The sequence below is a fragment of the Nipponia nippon genome, unplaced genomic scaffold, assembly GCF_047370975.1.
Source record: "Nipponia nippon isolate SJK-2023a ecotype South Korea unplaced genomic scaffold, ASM4737097v1 scaffold_2, whole genome shotgun sequence".
NCBI classification, from domain to species: Eukaryota; Metazoa; Chordata; class Aves; order Pelecaniformes; family Threskiornithidae; genus Nipponia; species Nipponia nippon.
The window spans coordinates 16,445,291-16,457,291 of record NW_028262336.1 but is presented as its reverse complement, the minus strand read 5'-3'; the positions used below and the strand labels follow the sequence as shown (position 1 = coordinate 16,457,291).

At 50.1% G+C, this 12,001-nt stretch overlaps 1 long non-coding RNA gene across 2 annotated transcripts; it reads right to left on the bottom strand.

Moving 5' to 3' along the window:
• Window positions 1–2,219: 2,219 nt before the first annotated feature.
• Window positions 2,220–9,168, bottom strand: LOC148055670 (uncharacterized). Of its 2 annotated transcripts, none has more exons than XR_015704865.1 (6): window positions 8,802–9,168; window positions 6,802–6,946; window positions 4,772–5,046; window positions 4,410–4,467; window positions 3,797–4,043; window positions 2,220–3,341 (listed from the first exon to the last, which is right to left on the bottom strand). It is a non-coding gene; the product is annotated as an uncharacterized LOC148055670 (long non-coding RNA). The 2 variants fall into 2 exon arrangements; XR_015704866.1 differs by having other exon boundaries at window positions 4,772–4,848.
• Between the last annotated feature and the right edge of the window lie 2,833 nt (window positions 9,169–12,001).

The following is a 12,001-nucleotide window of genomic DNA, read 5'->3' as shown; positions in this document are numbered from 1 at the left end:
CATCAGGAATTAAAATGTTTTCATCGCTTAAAAATAAGAATTCAATGAAATGGGTAAGTCACCATTTCTCTCTGCTCCTGGCATGAAAGGAGGAAAGTGACACTGAGAAGACGGTGACCGCTTGGACCAAGAAGAGTGAAGGGAGGGGAATCAGCAGTGGTACCAGCCAGGATGAGGGATGCTTTCAAAGTGTATGACTTGAACACACTAGTATTTTTTTTTTCATTTTAGCTAAAAAAAAATTACATTGGCAGTGGTCCTAGAGTAATAAACCCTGATGAAAAAACAGAGTCAAAACTATGACTTTTCTTTGAATAGACAATTTTGCTGGTGCAACTGCATAGAGCTGAATACTTCCGTTAGCCCCTTGGCCAGATCTGGCCAGCTGGCAGCTCCCTTTTGCCAAGGAAGCCTTTTGTGAAGACAAAAAAAGCACATTGGAAAAGGGAAGCGGTGTAGAGCAAATCCTTGCTGCAAGATCACAGTCACAGGGAAGTATTTTATGGTTTTAGCCTTTCCACAAAGGGACTGCTGGAAAAGGCTCTCGATAGGCACCTGTGCTCTGTGCTGTTCTGTGCGACGGCCCCTGAGGGCTGTTCCACTAAGCACCTGGATCAAAGCATCCCAGCTATGTCCACAATTCTGGCCTTTCCAGCTCTTCCTAAGCATATCCACATTGCCCCTTCCAGCATTTACCATGTCCCTGACTCACCTATACTACATGCATTTCTGGATGTAGCATGACTGTCACTAGAGCAAAAAAAAAAAAAAACTCTCCTAACAAGAAGTGATAGAGTCAGAAATCCAGGGGATTGCCCCATGATTTTGACATATTCTATCTGCATTAGTACCTAGTAGGCAGAGGGGCAAATGCCTGCTACCCTAAGCTTGCTTGAAAGCTCCAGACCTTGGAGGCTCCAGGGCTGGAGCACAAATCCCACGCTGTTCCTGGTGTACGATGCAGGGACGAGGCACCCTCTTCCTGGGGCACCTGCCCTCTTCCTGGCCCAGGCTCAGCAGATCTCAGAAGTCTCCACAGTCAGCAAGACAGGTCCACTCACAGCCCACGTTTTGCACCCAAGCAAGACTCACTCCCTTTGGGCTTGTCTCTCCTGGTGAGAAAACATGGGGGCCAAGCACCATGCGGTTTGGAGAAGAAATAGCATGTGTGAGCATGCCAGCCTGCAGCAGAGGGCAGCTTATTCCACTCATCTCTTCTTCTCCATCCTTGAGCTGCCTAAAACTCAGCTCTGGTTGTTTCTTCCTTCGCCTGTGAGCATAGGCCTGGCTCTGACTTTCCTTTACTTTCCAGGTGCTAGCAGAGTCACAAAGCCATCAGATCTTGGGGAAACGGAAAGAGATTCCACCTTACTGCAGCCATGGGAGATGGCCAGCCCGCCAGGTTAGACCTGCAGATTTGCCTCTGCTTAGAGCTATTTTCCAAGCTTTCCACAATGGAGTCTTTAACGCTGTGTCTGAAAGGCACAGGAAAGTCAGCCCAGATCCTGAGAGAAGCCTGACAGGTTTCTCTTGCTGGGCCATGTGAATGTCCATGTTACCCCTTAGCTTTTAACAGCAGAAATCAGATCCTGAAATAGACTGGATAAACACAGTCAGTCATTTTGCAGCCCTATTTGTGCCGCAGGACTCCTTCCACAAATCCTTACAGTGAGATCAGGTTGCCTACAGAGTCAAAAACTGCCTTGCAAAGGTGAAGATAGGGTCCAGCTCAAAGACTGAAGAATGAGCTGGAAAGGCTGCAGTGGCACACCTTTTGGAAGAAGTCAGCACGAACACAAAGGTCGCTTTGCCCTGGAACAACCGTGTCCGGGGCTCCACTTTCTGTGATCACCTCCCGCTTACAAACACAGACCTGCAGCATGCCCTCAGCTCATCACTGCCCACTTGGAGGACCTGCTAGCCAGCACGCCCCTTTGGGTAGCTCCAGGGCAGCCAAGTGGCAGGGACGTGGCAGAGCACTTGCCAAAGCAGCGATGGCTGAGGACGGGTGAGAGCATTTGAGGCAGAAAGCCGGTAGGTGAACCTGGATTGCCCCATCTTTGCCTGGCCCTTCAGCGCACCCGATGTGCAGCAAAGCAGCTGAAATGAGAGGAGACAGCTCTGACCTGGAGCAGCCGAGGAGCACGTGTGTGCGTGAGAGGCTGCCAGGTCGCAGCTGCCTGCGCTGCAGGCAGTGAACACGCCATGGAGCGCCGGCGGCAAGCAGCTGCCTGATGCCAGGGGAGCCAGTGACTCCACTGCCGCCCCTGCACCGAGCCCTGCGAGGGCAGCCACAAAGGGGCTTCTCCCAGCTCCAGCGTCGTCCCAACAGCTAACATTCACAGCTTCAGGGTGGAAAGGAGATTGACGATGTTCTTTGTCCGAGCAAAAGCACTGGGCGATTTCTATGCTCCTTGGCCCAAGGATTATCTCCTACTTTTTCGCCCTGGGAAGAGTTGTTATTACTCTGTGGTCTGATCCTCCACCAGCTCGTTCTTGTGTGTTTCCCTTGCTCTTATCTTTATAATCCTCGGCTGCTGGTCTTCAACAGCTACAGGTTGAGATTAGAAGACTTGCAAGGCTCAAAATTGGTTTAACTCTTTCTTCCCAACAACAGGTTCATTTTAAGTTGTGCTAATGGCACCCAAACTCCCCTGGATGGCACGCACCCTCTCCTGTCCTCTGTTAGCTCGGCTCCCCCAGCACCTTGGGATGGGTACAAGAAGGCATCTTTTCCACTCTCCCTGTCCTTTTCATTTAGTTTCATCTTCAGACCTACAGTCCTCCTTTCCCTCCCCTTCCCCACTCTCCCATCTTGCCTACACCCTAGCCCCCTGCCAGGGGCCAGCTCATGCCCCCTCCCAGCAGCCATTCCCCCCGTGGGGAGCAGGGTCGACACCGAGGCAGGTCCAGAGTGGCAGAGGGGGTTCCCACCAGCCCCGCGGGGATGATGGCAGGCAGACCCACCAGCCCCAAAGAGAAAGGCTGCCGTGTTTTCTCCCAGCTCCCTTGCCGAGCCCCGGTGTCCCTGTCCCCGTCCCCTCGGGCTTAGGTTCCGGGGAGGCAGGCAGCGGTGGTGGCAAAGGGGTCTGAGGTCTCGCTCTCGATCTAATCAAATCCATGTTTTGACTTCCATAACACAATCCTTTAAGCAGCTCATAACCTGGGATGGGCTGCATTCCTTAGGCAGATAGGTTATTCTACTTGGGGGGGGGGGGAAATAAACTGCCATTTTGCAGCAACTATTCTAATTCAGCAGTTCACTGGTAAAACACTTTCTGATTTGTTTAGTTGTTTCCCAAACATCTTGAAGCGGTGTTGTTTCAAGATGAAGTTCTGTTCTGAAAGAGAGACATCCAAAGAATGCAAACAAAATGATATTTTTAAATGATATATCAGATATCCACTTTTCTTCAGTCCAAATTTTTAATTTGATCACCAAACAGAAAAAAAAAAAAAAAAATAAATCGGATTTTCACACAGCCTTATTCTGTGAAAGGTAAGGTATTAACGGGCAAAACAATTCTGTGCAACTCACATCCTCACCTTAGCGCAATTCTTTTTAAAAGCACCCAGGACAGATTAAACATATGAGTGCTCACAGCATCTCAAACTGGGAATGCGATTAGTAACTGATTTATGTCTTCTGGTAGCATGGCAAAGGAAACTTAAGCAGCAAATAAAAGCAGATTCTGTTTGCTAGCTTTGTTATCTGCTCTTCTGCAAACACACCAGCAAGATGTAATAGCAGGGAATTTTAACAATCTTGTGTTCATTAAAATAATAATTTTCTTACCATTTATTACTTATTATTTATTATAATTTCACAGTCCTCTTAGTCCTGCCACGTGGGGAGGGTATGCTGCTGACCCCACTGCTCCTTTGTATTGGGGATGATATTTTGTTTGGCTCTGCTTCCCATCCTCCTGTCTTGTTTGGCAAGAGAAAAGTCCTTCCATGGAGGTGTGTGCCTCAAGTCACTTTCATTGCCTGGGGATGGACTTCTTCACCTACTCCTCCCAAGGTCTGGGGTAACATCTAGCCTATAGCGCCCACAAGAAAAAGGAAGAGGTGCCACAGTGAGTACACACTAACCTGACATTTTGTATTGTTGAACATATGAAAATGTTTTCAGAATCCTTTTTTAACTCTTCCTAAAACAGCTAGTATACTGCATAGATTTTGCCCGCACAAGCGTACCCGCCGGGCTAGGAGAGACTTAGTTACAGCAGGACAATTGCTGTGTGGATGTGATTTGAATTCTTTTGCTGCCAGTCATCACAGGCAAAACAACAGGAATAGCAGTTGCGTGTCAACATTAGGGATTTTGCAGCATAATGCATAATTCAGTTGGTTAGGTGTGCAATATTTCTCTCCTGACACTGTTAATTCTCGCCAGCAAGACTTACCTTCTCACCCTGCGATATGCTTTTAGCCACTGCTTCCATCAGACAGTCCACAAGGATGCTAAGAACATATCAAAGAGCTTACAGTTAAATCGGATCCCACAGAAACAGGCGTGCCATGCAATTCCCTCCCACCCCAAACGTGTATTTCATAACAGGGAATGGTATTTGTTAGGATTTTTATATTTACCTCTCCCCATTAGGTTCCTTTGAAGCTGCTCAGCTTTTTGGGGGGAGTTTCAAATCCCAGCACACTGGCAGGAGCACATGCTCAGCAGTGGTCCCCCTTTCAAAAGCCTTTGATTGCTTAACAGGGAAGCATGTTTGTTCAGATGCCCTGGGAGCCTACCCTGGTGGGAACTCACCTGGAAGGAGAGTTTATCTCCCTCCTCTGTTGTGTTTGCCTAGCTCCAGAGATAAGCTATCAAAAGCAGTTTCTTTGCTGGGGGAGGAAAGGAGGAGGGAAATCGTTACTGGTATCCATTTGTCAAAACATTAGGCCAACCGATGCCTTCAGAAACACTTGGGAATGCAGGCAGGCTATTGAAAGGCGGCGTTTTGCAGAACTTGATGATTTCAAATTGAATGAGACACAACTGTGAAATGTGTCTTAGAACAAGCAAGGAATCTCAGAAGAAACCTGAAAAAAAAAAAAAAAAAAAAAAACAGACCAAAACCAAAACCCACTAAAAACCACCAATAACCCACCAATCTGTGACTAGGTGAGCGCACAGTCCTTCCTGACGGGGTGACATTGCTCCTCAGCAACCTCACTGGTGCCCAGAGCACCCAAGAAACTCAAGAGATTTTTGCCTGACAAACCCCAAGGACTAAGCTCCACCAAAACCCCAAAATACAAAGATGACAGGCATAGGATGCCCCCATTACTTTTGTAATGGAGTGCCACCAGGAAAACCTGCCCTGCCCTCTGCTCCCCACCAGTCAAGGCTCAGGGGCATTAGGGTGTATTACCCCTATATCATGCCAGCTATCTCTGCTTGCAGGTGATATGGGGAGGCTAGGTGATGTGCCCAAGGCCACCTGCCCTCAGGTGCCCATGGCCACTGCTTGGTCCCTCTGTTATCACTAGCTCCTGATGCTTCGCCTTCACCGCAGGGGGACCAGGGCTGCTAAAACACGCTTCATGCAAGACCAAGTGCCTGTCACCAGCTGCGCTGGATTTGTCCCCAAGACCTGCGACAGACAAGCTGGCCTCTCCTTTCTGCCCCAGCACGGTGAGCCCTGGTCCTGCCTCCAGCACCGGTGCCTTGCCCGCCCCACGCAGCTTGGCTCTGCCCCTCTGACTTAGGGAGCTGGCACGTGTTCTGCTAGCTTCAGTCGCTGTGTAGCATACTGTGGCTGACATGAGCAATAAGGGACCGGCCTGAAAGCTAGTGCATTATAAATGATTTATTGGTCTAATAAAGAGCCTCAAATTATCCACTGCCTCCTTCCTTTCCCCCCTCGCCCCAAGGACCAATACAGCTACTGTACAAACATTTTCCACCTCACATTATGTAATGTCACAGAGAAGAAAAACAAGTATACAGCCCCCTGGAGAGCCACCCGGCTGGTGGCCCCCCGTCCCCACGAGCGGGCTGGTAGGCAGCAGCCTCCGATGCCGCAGCGCAGGCATCATCACCATACAGCTGGGGCAGAAACAGATCGCTCCCCGCCCGGTCACAGGAACCGTTTTGCTGCTTTTCTCTTCCCCTCCATAATGCCTCTTGCCTCGGGCATCCCAGAGAAAATATGAATGACCTGCCCTCTCCCCACAGCCTCGCTGTTCTCCTTCGGGCTGCCGGCAGCTGGGGGTATCCTCTCCTGCCCGGCCATGCGGCCCCTGCCTCTCGTGCTGTGCAGGGATGGGGCTCTTGCGGTCAAGGGTTTGTAGCCCCAGAGCCGACAAAAGCCAGCTGTGCTGGAGGGGTGACCAGGCTGGTGACTGGAAGACCACATTTATTTTAGGAATGGAGGATTTTGTTCCTGACATGGGAGCCCTGGTAACTCATCCAGCCTCCTATTCATCATCCTCATCTCTAATCCATATACTACTCCAGCACCATCCTTTTCACAGCAGTTGATACAAATCTTTGGTTGATAAAGTCTGGGAGCTTGTTATCTACTATACAGATGTAGCTTTTTTGTTCAGCTCCTCGGGGACCTTCCGTCCTCTCCATTTAGCTTAACCTCTTCATGCCCTCATGCTGATTACTCCAGGCAGAGCCCTTTCTCGAGACACATCTCTATACGAGCCATGCTACATGCAGGGAGAGCGCAGGGTCTCTTTCCTGCCCCACGGTTCAAGCCCACAAGTCCCGCCTCTCCTTCCAGCTCACTTGAACAAGTCACAACTTCTCACCATACACAGAGCAGGAGTAATAAATTAACCTACTTTAGATGGCTTGCAGGCCTTAACAAGTAACTGTTGCTGAAGGGCTCGCAGAGCCTCAGAAAGTGGCACTGAAGAACAGCAGAATATTATCATCCTCATCATCATCTGCTATTATCCTGAAGCTCATAAGGTCAGATGAGGTGAACTGAAGACAAAAAAAAACAGTCTTAAATATTCAACATCAAATTATTTGAAGTGTGGCAAAGAAAAAAAAAAAGGGTAAAGAAAAGCTACAGCTAAGTTGTCCTTCCAGGCATTTTAGCTTCAGCATGCAACAGGAGCCGCACAACTGCCAGGCTGCCCCCTCCTCTCCTCTCCTCTCCGCATTCAGCGGGGAGCATGGATACTCTCCCAGGAGAACTGGGCATCCCAGGGCCCCCCACGCCTCCCAGAACCCTCACCAGGGCTGACGGCTTCCCAGGCACAAACCTGTACCTGACCCCACGAGGTCTCCTCAAGTCGCACTGAGCCAGTGGGACCCAAAAATGCTGTTCACCAGACAGAAAAAACAGAATTGGGTAATGCAGAGATCAGGGAACTAAGGGACACCTATCTGGGGCCTGGATTGCTTGGCCAGGGTAAATAAGGGAACAAAAATTCTGGGAATGATGTTATAAAAGGTGTATTTTGAGTACTTGCATTCCTTACAAGGCTGACCTATTTATAAGCAGAGGGACTTTAGCCCCTGGGAAAAATTAAATAATACTGTTAGGAAACAGGTACCGTGTGGACAGAAGCGACCCATGGTCTCTGCTGCACGCGCTCCATGGGTGCCCAGGCAGTCCATGGGCAACCACACTGCACCGTCCCAACAGCTGATAGTCTTCTCTTACCTTTACCCTAAGGGCACATAGCTACACCTCAGCCTGTGGTAGAGCCGAGCATGGCAAGCGGGACTGCCCTTAGGGAGGAAACACAGTCAAAGAGGAAACTTAAAAGCCTTCACCCTGTTGCCTCTAATAGACCCAGCCCTCCCCTTCTCTATTACTGCGCTTGGTGCAAGGGTGTGCACAGGGCGGGGGACCTTGTTTCCAGATGTCTTGGTAACAGCAGATCTCTAGACAGAGTTTGTTTGTGTCTTCATGTGTTTTCTCCATTTGAATGGGAAGATCGTAGAGATACATTTGAGCAAGCACCCTACGTTATGGTTTCTGTTGGTACTGATGGGCAGGTCCCAGGACTGAAATCCCCAGCCTGGGAGCAAGAGAGGACCACAAAGGAGGCCACGGCTGAGCAGCTGGGGGTGAGTCAGAGCATCCCCCAAGGCGCACACTCTCCCCACGGGTAATGGGGTCAGCCGAGTCTCAGCAGGGGCATCCCAGCTCACACCTCTCCCTGCCTCCCCAGCCACCCAGCCTTAACCTGCCGCCACGCCACCCCAGCGCCTCAGCCCTGCCAGGTGGTTGCTCGAGCCCATGTGCGTGATGATACCTCCTTTGCTGGTTATTTAAATGAGTTTCACACCTCATCCTGATTTCAGACGTAAAGGGTTCCATTTAATCGTGCACAAGGAAATACAGCAGAAGCCCACTTGCCCTTGCTGGGAGGCCTCAATGTGATGTTTTTGGGTGGTGGTGGAATGAGACGCAGTTTGAATTTCTGGTTTGCTCCTACCCACTCCCCAAAGCCCTTGATTCTTTTCCAGAGTGGAAAGATGCTTGTATCCACGCAGTTTCCAAAAACCTCTCCCCTGGGTATCTGAGATGAGAGGGAATCTACACCTCCTCTGCTCCTACGTCTCATCTCTTTCACCAGAGAGATGCCAACTCCTACCTCCATCAGCTCACGTGTCATATTTTCAGACACGCTCACTGGTGCTTTCTGCCTCGTTGTCCCTCACGCTAGAGAAGACTTCCCATAAACATCTGAAAAATTGCATCCTCCTCCTCCTCTAAATCCCTACTATAGCACACCTGAGGACTGCAAAATACTTCACAAGCCCCAGGCTGCTGCTGTGCCAAGGCTACCACGTATCATGCTGACCAGTACAGTCCCCTTACCTTCTTGCACTTCTTCCTCCTCTGCCAGGAGTCCTCCTTACCTCTCCCATTGGCTACGTAGGCACTCTGTGGCAGGAAACATCTTCTCAGGTTTACGATTTTATAGTACCTTGCAGAAATAACCCAGTTTCGTGTTCTGAAATACAAATGGGCTCAAAGGCGCTAGACAAACACATGGAGGCTGGACCTGTGTGCAGCTATGCCAGTAGAGGGTCCAGGCAGGTCCATTTGCTCAGGAAGCCTTTGAACTGGTGATTGCCTGAAGATGGGAAGGTTTACCTGAGATCACAGCAACCTGCTTTTGCTCTCTCCATATGCTCCTTCCCTGAGCATTTCCTATTAGTCCCCACCAGTACACCACAGCTAGGGCCAGATAATGGTTCAGTGGGTCCCAGTATGCCCGTTCCCATGTTCTTTTAAGTGGGGCTGTAACAAACTGCAAGCAAGGAGAAGTCTCATTATTAATAATTGCCTACACCTGTCTGCTCCCTTCTGTGGTCATCTGCTGCTCTACACTGCATAGGTGGAAGAAGGCTGAACTTGCCTAAAGCTGTAACAGTAGAATTCAGTGGCCAAAGAGCAAAATTTTAGGATGCTAATTTCTCTTAATCTACCCCTTTCTCTCAAGGAGAGAGACTCCTATGGGAGGCACTCAGACTCCAGAGCATAATTTCTTATTACTTTATGTTTGACAGCCAAGCCAGGCAACCGCTAAAAGCAACAGAGATAAGCAGAATATAAAAATGCTACCAAATCTTATCTCTGTATACTCATCAGCTCAGTATAAAGGACTGGGTCTGAAGAGCACAGGATCAGGATCTGGGACTCCAGGGAAGAAAAGGCAGCATGGCAGGACGTTTCCACTGACAGTCAGGAACTCCTGGAAAATACCTGGGAGGTGGCTCTCCACACGGGAGGAGGTACTGCACTAACGTAGCACCAGGGAGGCCACCTCTGCTCTCCCATGCCCTCCCAGCCCTTGCAGCATATCAGCAGCCCCCTTCACCTCCCTCGCAAAGAGCTGGCTGTCAAAAAAATGGGAGTAGAAAATTTTAATCTAAAGTCAATTTAAATGATATCAGCATGCACTACCACTCTTTGAACAGGCGCTTCATCGCAGGCGGCTTAATTACACCACGTGTCCCTGCCTACGTGGAGGTACAGGGAGTCATGTTATCCCCCACCATCTCCCCAGACTCCCCTCCACCGTGGCAGCATGGGGGCACCTGTGCATGGTCCCTAGCGTCGGGCTGAGTTATGACCCCACGCATGCAGAGCAGCCCTGGGACCCAGCATGGCGAGCCCTGCGCCCAAAGGCACGCTGGCCCTGGTGGCAACCCGCACGCCGGCAGATTTGCTGCCCACAGGAGGCAGGTACACCGGCTAATTGGTCACCTCCTTGACAGCTCCAGTCTTAATGCTCATACTCCTTTACATAACCAGGGTGATATGAAACTTGCTACGGCTGGTTTGGGATTGCTAGGGAGCTGGCGCAAGTGCTGGCGGAGTTTTATTATTACTGTTATTTATCATTATTTGCATTACAATAGTGCCCTGGGGCCTCTGTTAGGATTAGGACGCAGTTGTCCTGGGTGCGGGGAATATTTAGCCAGAGACTTGCTGCTGGGAACAAGGTGTGTGCTTAAACTCCCTTGGCAAAGCATTGCTGTGAATACAAGAGAGTCTCTAGCCCAGTAGGTTTTAGTCTTTCCTACTGCCTTAACATTCCCAGTTCTGAACATGGCACCTCCTGAGATCCACCAGCCTTAGGAAAGGCTTAGAGGCCAAGCAGGGGTGCTTTTATTTCTGATTAACAGAGGATCCTGGCCATTCCCTCACCACCCCCAGGATTAAAAGGCAGTCCAGAAACCAAGGAGACACATCATAAAGTCTGCCAGGACCCCCAAACCCAAAGAAGAGCCATGCTCATGTTTGGGTTGGCAGCGCCTCTCTGCACCGACACCGCAGCAGGACAGTGGTGGGCACGGCTGGTGGGGAACAGCTCTGCTCTTGCAGGTCAGCCCGTGGGCTCCCCGCCAAACTGCTCAGCTCTCAGCACAGTCATGGGGAAGGAGAACAGCGTGGAGAGACCGTGACCTGCCTTGGCTGCTGCCCATCTCCTGAGTCTCTGTGTGGGTTGTACAGACAAAACCGAAGCCAGAAGAGCTCAGCAGTTGTTCTCATTTCCACAAAGCAAACACCCCAAAGACCCAAGACCTCCTAAGGCATAATATGGCAGATACCTAATGGCACATAGCAGTGCCAGGCAACAGCTTAAGAAATGCAGTAATGATTGCCCTGTTACATTATGACCACTTTTTGCTATTTATTCAGCCCCATTAACATTTGTCAGAGCAAATGGAAACCGGTCACTGTCTCAAGGAATTCAGTCTCTTTCAATTGTCAGGCCATAAAAATTCAGGGTGTGGGATGCAGGGATAAGAGTTGAAAATGCAGTTGAGAGGGTGAGGAGATCTGGTGTAACGTGAATGTCATTATACACATTAAATCTGACTAGGACATCAGGCTGAACACCACTATGCTTCAGACATTGACAAGAGTATCTCTGGTGACCAGGTCTCATTTGAGTCATTGTTTCTCCGCTGTACACCATTGCAGCCTTCATTTAGTCAGCAGCACCACCACTCCTCACAGTGGACAGGACCTCAGCTGGGTACAGAGCAGAAGAAAGAAGCCTGTGGCCCCTGTGGGACAACCGCAGCAACAAGCAATTTGGTGTCTGCCTCCCACCCAAACGCTGAGTCTGGCCAACCCTTGTGAGCTATTAAAAAATCTGCTGAAATGATACCTATGGGAAAGAAAGGGCTGAACCTGGCAAAGACTTTCCAGACTGGTTCCAGGTCGCAGTCAGACCAACACTTGCAATATGAGCGTCCTGCAGCTGTCCCCGAGCAGAGTGAAGTGGTCAGGGTCTAGCTAGTGAGGCTGGGCACCTTGCTTCCCTCTGCACCAAAGCTGCCCCTGGCTCTGAGAGCAGGTAGCTTCTTCCATGATGAGCTGCCATGGGCAGTGCAGTCAGACTCTTTGCTTCTTCCTCTTCCACCTGTAGGTCTTCTCGCTACCTTTAGGACCAGTGAGTGAACACAGCCCTCCCTGCACCATGAAGCTCCACCCAGATACCCCATGCTGCACTCCCAGCCACACGGTACCAAGTCTGATGTGACTGTATGCCCCTGGAT